General features: G+C 39.2%; 1 pseudogene; it reads left to right on the top strand.

Moving 5' to 3' along the window:
- The first annotated feature begins 2,985 nt into the window (after window positions 1-2,985).
- Window positions 2,986-4,220, top strand: LOC103229187 (ferritin heavy chain-like; annotated as a pseudogene).
- The last annotated feature ends 2,912 nt before the right edge of the window (window positions 4,221-7,132 follow it).

Genomic DNA, 7,132 nt, shown 5'->3' with positions numbered 1-7,132 from the left:
ACCTCCTGGGCTCAAGCAATCCTCCCACCTCAGCTCCCAAGTAGCTGGGACTACAGGTGTGTATTACCATGCCTGGCTAATTTTTGTATTTTCTGTAGAGACAGGATTTTTCCATGTTGCCTAAGCTGGTCTTCTCCACTAATTTCTTAAAGTGAAACTAGATTCTCTGGATTTCCCATTCTGTGAAGAAGGCTCCTGGGGAAGTAGGGCACTTCCTCACGCTGTGGTGGCTATGGCTAAGGTAGCCAGAGGACTGGTTTCATCATCAGTCTTCTTAGGTCTTGACAGCCAGTTCCAGGAGGTCAGAGTCTTGGAAAAATCCCTGGATGGATTCTGTTAAAGAGCCAGGGGGCCACGGCCCAGTCCAGATAAAGGGTGGAGTGTATTATGTTTCTTAAATTGCAATATTTGCTGTAAGCCATTGTAACCCCCCCATTAGGCACAAAATGTTAAAAGGAAAAAGGAAGAGAGAATTAGAAGAGAGAAAATTAGGTGGAGGGGAAAGGACCAGAAAATCTAAATATAAACCAAAAAGATAAGTCAGTTCTATGAATTTTCATATCCAGTATACTCATTCAACAAATATTTATTTTAATTAACATTTTAAAAATAGGAATGTAATACATTCACATGGTCAAAATTTCAAATAAAGGTAAATAATGAAAGAGAAGACTTCCTCTCATCTGAGCCCCTAGGGAAACACTGTATATTCTTCCAGGGATACTCACAGAATTGACAAACCTATTAAAATAATTTCTTTTTTTTTTTTTTTTTGACAGATTTATGCTCCTGTCACCCAGGCTAGAGTGCAATAGTACAACCTCGGCTCACTGCAACCTCTACCTTCTGGGTTCAATCTATCCTCCAGCCTCAGCCTCCTGTGTAGCTGGGATTACAGTTGCCACAACCATGCCCAGCAAATTTTTGTATTTTTAGTAGAGATGGGGTTTCCCCATGTTGGTCAGGCTGTTCTTGAACTCCTGCGGTGATCTGCCCACCTCAGCCTCCCAAAATGCTGGGATTATAGGCATGAGCTACCACACATGGTCTGAAATAATTTCTTAGATGATGTAGAGTTCAGCCTCTTGCTTTATTCACTTCATTCCATGTCTTGGGTTGAAATCTACCATTTTTCTAATTTTGCTACCTTTCTATTTTATCCTACCTGTTTTCTGTTTCTTTTTCTGTTCTCTTTTGCCCTCTTTAGGACTAATCAAGTTTTTGTTTGTTTGTTACCATTCCGCTGGCCTCCTTCATTAGTCTGTTAGTTATGTAATCTGTTATTTTTTATTTTTTTGAAGAGTTCCCTAAATGTGCAACATTAATTCCAAGAATGGTTGTGATTACCTTAGGCCCACACAGATAATTCAGGATAATCTCCTTATCTCAAAGGCCTTAACTTAATCGCATCTGTAAAATCCCTTTGCCGTGTAAGGTAACATGTTGATGAGAGCATGGACATCTTTGAGGAGTGGGGGACATTTTTCCATCTACCACAACTAGAAATTCAAGGATTGTAGCCTTGAATTACTAGATGTGGAAATACTGTGTAAGGAAAAGCTATCTCTTCTCTCCTATTTACTTATTCAATTATTTATTTAGATCAGTATGGACTCATGGATATTTGTTTCAGTCTATAGGTTATAACTCAATTGTACTATTATTTTTTTCTTGCTCAAATTGTTTAGATTTGACCATTGGTTGCTCCTTCAGATGGGTTCCTGTATCATTTTGACATATCCCTATCCTTTGGAAACACTTCCTTCTTTTCTGGTACCATACAATGTTCCAAGCTCATTTTGTATTTTCTACGCCCAAACCCTGGAATCTACCATTTTTCCTGTGGAACTCTGGTTCCTTTTACTGGAGAAACCAAGGTCTGGAAATCAGGCATGTTCATTGCTATTAAGTTCCACTCAGTGGACAGTTAGAATTAAACCACACACACAATCGCTTCTCGGCCTTTTGGCTAAGATCAAGTGTAAACCCCCCCCCCCCACACACACACACACATTCTATACCTGTGTATCCATTGAAAAAAACATGAGTTCACACCAATACGTCTGATTCCAGTCCAACAACACAAAGCTTATTCCAGGATTTCTCCTTTCCTTATTTGTGGCTTCTTTCACAGTGAGAAACCTGGTTCTCATTAGCCATACTTATTTGTTCCTAGTATAAACATAAAGTAGTTACAGAACCGCTCACCTATGCCCTGTGTGCAGGTTCTTGTGTCTTTGATCATATAAGATCTAGTCAAAGTAACTGTTTTTCAAAATAACTTAGGTCAGTTCTTTCCTTCCCCATCCTCTTCAATGTTTTTCATTTTTAAAGAAATTCGCAGCCGGGCGCAGTGGCTCATGCCTGTAATCCCAGCACTTTGGGAGGCCAAGGTGGGCGGATCACCTGAGATCAGGAGTTCGACACCAGCCTGACCAATATGATGAAATCCAATCTCTACTAAAAATACAAAAGTTAGCTGGATGTGGTGGCGTGTGCCTGTAGTCCCAGCTACTTGGCAGGCTGAGGCAGGAGAATCGCTTGAACCCAGGAGGTGGAGGTTGCAGTGAGCCAAGATCACACCATTGCAGTCCAGCCTGGGCAACAAGAGCGAAACTCCATCTGAAAAAAAAAAAAAAAAAAAAATCGCTTGTTCTGTTTTTATTTCATTTTGATTCTCCTTACATACTGCTTGCTTTGAAGTCTTTGTTTATATTTGGGTGTAAGTGTTAAGATGCTGATTCTAAGAGTCAAGGCTATACAAAACGGTGTACTCAACAATGTATCTAGACTTTCTTCACTGGCAGTCTACGAGGTTTCCTGCTTCACCAGTGTTTGGATGTAACCCGGTGCTGGTCCTCCACCCCCACCTCCCCACCCCACCCCCATGGCTCACAGTCAGCCCTCTGCGGCCTCCTCACCGAGCCCTCAGACAGCCCCAAGGTCCCTGCCACTCCAGTGCCACGCAGTCACCTCCACCTCTCCTTAGCCTCCATGATAACCACATCCCCCTTGCGGGTGAGCCAGCACTACCATACTGTTGGAGGGTCCTGACTGGAAGTCATTCAGATTCTTGGCATTTTGAACAAATAATTGGACAAAATGCACAAGCACAGAAACTAAAGGATGAAGCAAGGAAAGGACAGATTTACTGAGACAAAAGTACACTCCACAGAGAGCAGAAGCAGACTGGAGCAAGTGGTTCAAGAGTGCTGGTTACAGAGTTTTCTGGGGTTTAAATACTCTCTAGAGGTTTCCCATTGGCTACTTGGTTACACCCTATGTAAAGGAACATTTGGCCCCCATCCACTCTAATTGGTTGTGGAAGGGGACGAGCAGCTGAAGTGAAGTTACAAAGGTACTTTCCATTTTTCATCCGCAAGGCAGCACAAAGGGAGTAGCCTCTGATCTTTTTGTTACTTGGGCATGGAGAGGTGGGGTTTTCCTTTTGATTCAGTTCTAGTACATCAGTGCAAATCGGTCTTAGGTTCCCAGCCTCCAGACCCTATTCTCCTGCCTCACCACCAGGACACAGAGGCTGCCATCAACTGCCAGATCAACCCAGAGCTCTACGCCTCCTATCTCTTCCTGTCCATATCTTACTACTTTGACTGTGATGATGTGTCTTTGAAGAACTTTGCCAAGTACTTTCTTCACCAATCTCATGAAGAGAGGGAACATGCCGAGAAACTGAAGAAGCTACAGAACCAGCAAGGTGGCTGAATCTTCCTTCAGGATATCAAGAAACCATACTGTAATGACTGGGAGAGTGGGCTGAATGCAATGGAGGGTGCATTACATTTGACCAAAAAAAACATGAATCAGTCACTACCGGAACTGTACAAACTGGCCACTGACAAAAATGACCCCTACTGTGTTGACTTCATTGAGACACGTTGCCTGAATGAGCAGGTGAAATCCATCAAAGAATTGGGTGACCATGTTACCAACTCACACAACATGGGAGCCCCTGAATCTGGCTTGGAAGACTATCTCTTTGACAAGCTCACCCTGGGAGAGAGCAATAATGAGAGCTAAGCTTTAGGCTAATTTTCCCATAGCCATGGGTGACTTCCCTGGTCACCAAGGCAGTGCATGGATGTTGGGATTTCCTTTACCTTTTCTATGAGTTGTACCAAAACATCCACTTAAGTTCTTCGATTTGTACCATTCCTTCAAATAAGGAACTTTAGTATGCACCCCCCCCCCAAAAAAATCACTCCTCTTCATCACTATCAGCACAGCCCCATTCCCATTACTTCCCACCCACCCCTAAGATAATCTCATTTATCCTTCCTGAATTTTTTTGTGCAAACAAGCAGATATGTGTGTTTTATCCTTTTTTTCTTATATAAGGAATAGCGTACTATAGATATTCTTTTGTTCTTTGCTTTTTTTCTCTTAACAGTATATTCTGGAAATCATTCCAAGTTGGTTCTTATAGATCTTCTTTATTCTTCTATATAGCTATATAATGCTCCATTTTGTAGATGTCGTATAGTTTATTCAATCACTTCGCTATGTACGGGCATTTAGGTTGTTTCCAATACTTTGCAATTCTAAATAATGCTGCAACAAATAAACATGTACATATGCAATGTGTTAGTTTATTTGCATTGCTAAAAAGGAATACTGGAGACTGGGTAATTTATGAAGAAAAAAGATTTATTTGGTTCACAGTTCTACAGGCTGTACATGAAGCCTAGTGCCACATCTGCTTCTGGTAAGTGCGTAAGGAAGCTTACAATAATCTTGGAAGGTGAGGGGAAGAGAGAGAGCAAGAGAGAGACAAAGAAGGTGCCAGACTCTTTTAAACAACGGTATCTTACATGAACTCATAGAGTGAGAGCTAACTCATTACTGTGAGGACTGCACCAAGCCATTCATGAGTGATCCGTCTCCATGACCCAAACACCTCCCACTAGGCCCACCTCCAACGCTGGAGGGCACATTTCAACACGAAATTTGGAAGGCACAAAACATCCAAAGTATATCATGAATTTTTGTGTTCTTGGAGGTATGTCTTCAAGGTATTTCCTAGAGGTAGAATTCCTGAATCAAAAGTGAGTGAATATGTTGTTTTGCTAGGTATTGCCAAATTTTTCTCCAGAAGAGTTAGTATATTTTTAAATATTCTGTGTGACAAAATACAAAGTATACATAAAGCACTTTTGCTTCATTCCAAAGTATAATGGCTGCCTTGAAGAAAAGGCACTTGTGCAAGTATTTGAGTTGTGAGCTAAACTATCGATTTTTTAAAAAGACACAGCAGTTTGTAGTTGAAAAAACAAACTGACATCAGCAATAGTTATTCAGACTTAGGAATCTGGCAGATATTTACTCAAACATTAACAAAGTAAGCCTGGGAAAAAAAATGACAGGATTTGTTGCCAATTATGAAATCTGAGCTTTCACAAGAAAATTAGAATATTTGAAAACTGGTCCCACCACTATGAGTTTTCCAAAACTTAAAGAATCTTCAGATGAGATTGGTGGCAATTTTAACTGTTGGAATTTTTAAAATATTGCATAATAAAATATATCAACATTCAGAAGATATGTATAATTCATGAGCCAACATATTTGAAATGACCAATGCATAATGTTATAAAATCATACTTAAGTAACAAGATCCACTCAAAGAGCAAGATAGACAAAACTATATGGTTTCAGATTCCACGTTCAAAAAATTCTTAGGAAACTACGATTTATCAAATTCTGGCATAATATCAAAGAAGAATGCCCACAATTACCTTCAAAATATATTAAACTACTCCTCCCTTTTCCAGCTGCATAATTGTGTGAAACTAGATTTCCTTCAGATACTTCAACCAAACCAAAGTATTACAACACATCAATGCAAAATCCAATGTAAATTCAACTGTCTTCTCTTAAACCACACATTAAAGACATGAAAAACAATGCCACTCTTCTAATTAATTTCTTATTTTGGAAACTACAGTTATTTTTCATGAAAATATGTAACTTATTGTTGTTAAGACTAAGACAGTTCAGATCGCTTTTATAACAAAATACCATAAGTTAGGTAGCATATAAAAACAGAAACATTTCTCTGATTTCTGGAGGCTGAAAAGTCCAAGATCGAGGCGCTGGGAGATTTGGTGTCTGGTGAAGAGTTGCTTTCTGGTTCATAGACAGTGTCTTCTCCCTGAGTCCTCACATAGGGGAAGGGGCAAGGGAGCTCCCTTAAGCCCTTTTATAAGGGCATTAATCTGATTCATGAGGGCTCTGCCTCATTACTGTTAACAGTAATGGTTTTATTATCATTATTTTTGTTCCTGTTTGTTTTATTATGCTAAAATATATATAACATAAAATTTGCCATTTTAAGACTTTTTAAGTGCGCAATTCAATGGTGTCTATTTATATCACCATAAACCAAAACACTATGTTCTTGAAGTAGTAACTCCCATTCCTTCCCTCTCCTAAGTCCTGGAAACCTTTAATCTACTTTCTGTCTCTATGAATTTGCCTATTCTACACATTTTGTATAATGTAATTATACAATATTTGTCCTTTTATATCTGGCTTATTTCACCTAGCATACTGTTTTTCACATTCATCCATGTTGCAGCAGAAGTTCATTCTCGTTTATGGCTGTATAATTCTCCATTATATGTATATACCACATTTTGATGGTATTTAGCATTGCACTGATGGACATTTGGGTTGTTTGCTCCTTTTGGCTATTGTGGAAAATGCTGCAATAAACATTGGTGCATAAGCATCTGTTTGTGTTCCCACTTTCCAGGAGTGGAACTGCTGGATTATACAGTAATTCTAGATTTATCATATATCCAATACCTTTTTGAAGTATTAATGTTATTTCTAACGAATCAACAAATATTTCTAGATTTCCATTTTAATTTCTAATGCACTAAACACTGATAGATATAACCCATATAAACAAAAGGTACTTGCGCTTCCCAATAATTGTTAACAGTGCAAAGGGGTTCTGAGAGCAAAAAGTTTTGAGAACACTGCTATATAGCAATAAAACTTAGCAAATTAGTTTTGCTAAGCAAAACTTAGCAAAATTAATTTTTCCAGCAACATGAATGAATCTCACAAATACAGTGTTGAGTGAAGGAAGCAACTTAAGTTCAGAACA

This window comes from Chlorocebus sabaeus, chromosome 24, assembly GCF_047675955.1.
Source record: "Chlorocebus sabaeus isolate Y175 chromosome 24, mChlSab1.0.hap1, whole genome shotgun sequence".
In the NCBI taxonomy this organism is placed as follows: domain Eukaryota; kingdom Metazoa; phylum Chordata; class Mammalia; order Primates; family Cercopithecidae; genus Chlorocebus; species Chlorocebus sabaeus.
The sequence above is the reverse complement of the archived record's forward strand: the minus strand, read 5'-3'. Positions and strand labels throughout refer to the sequence as shown.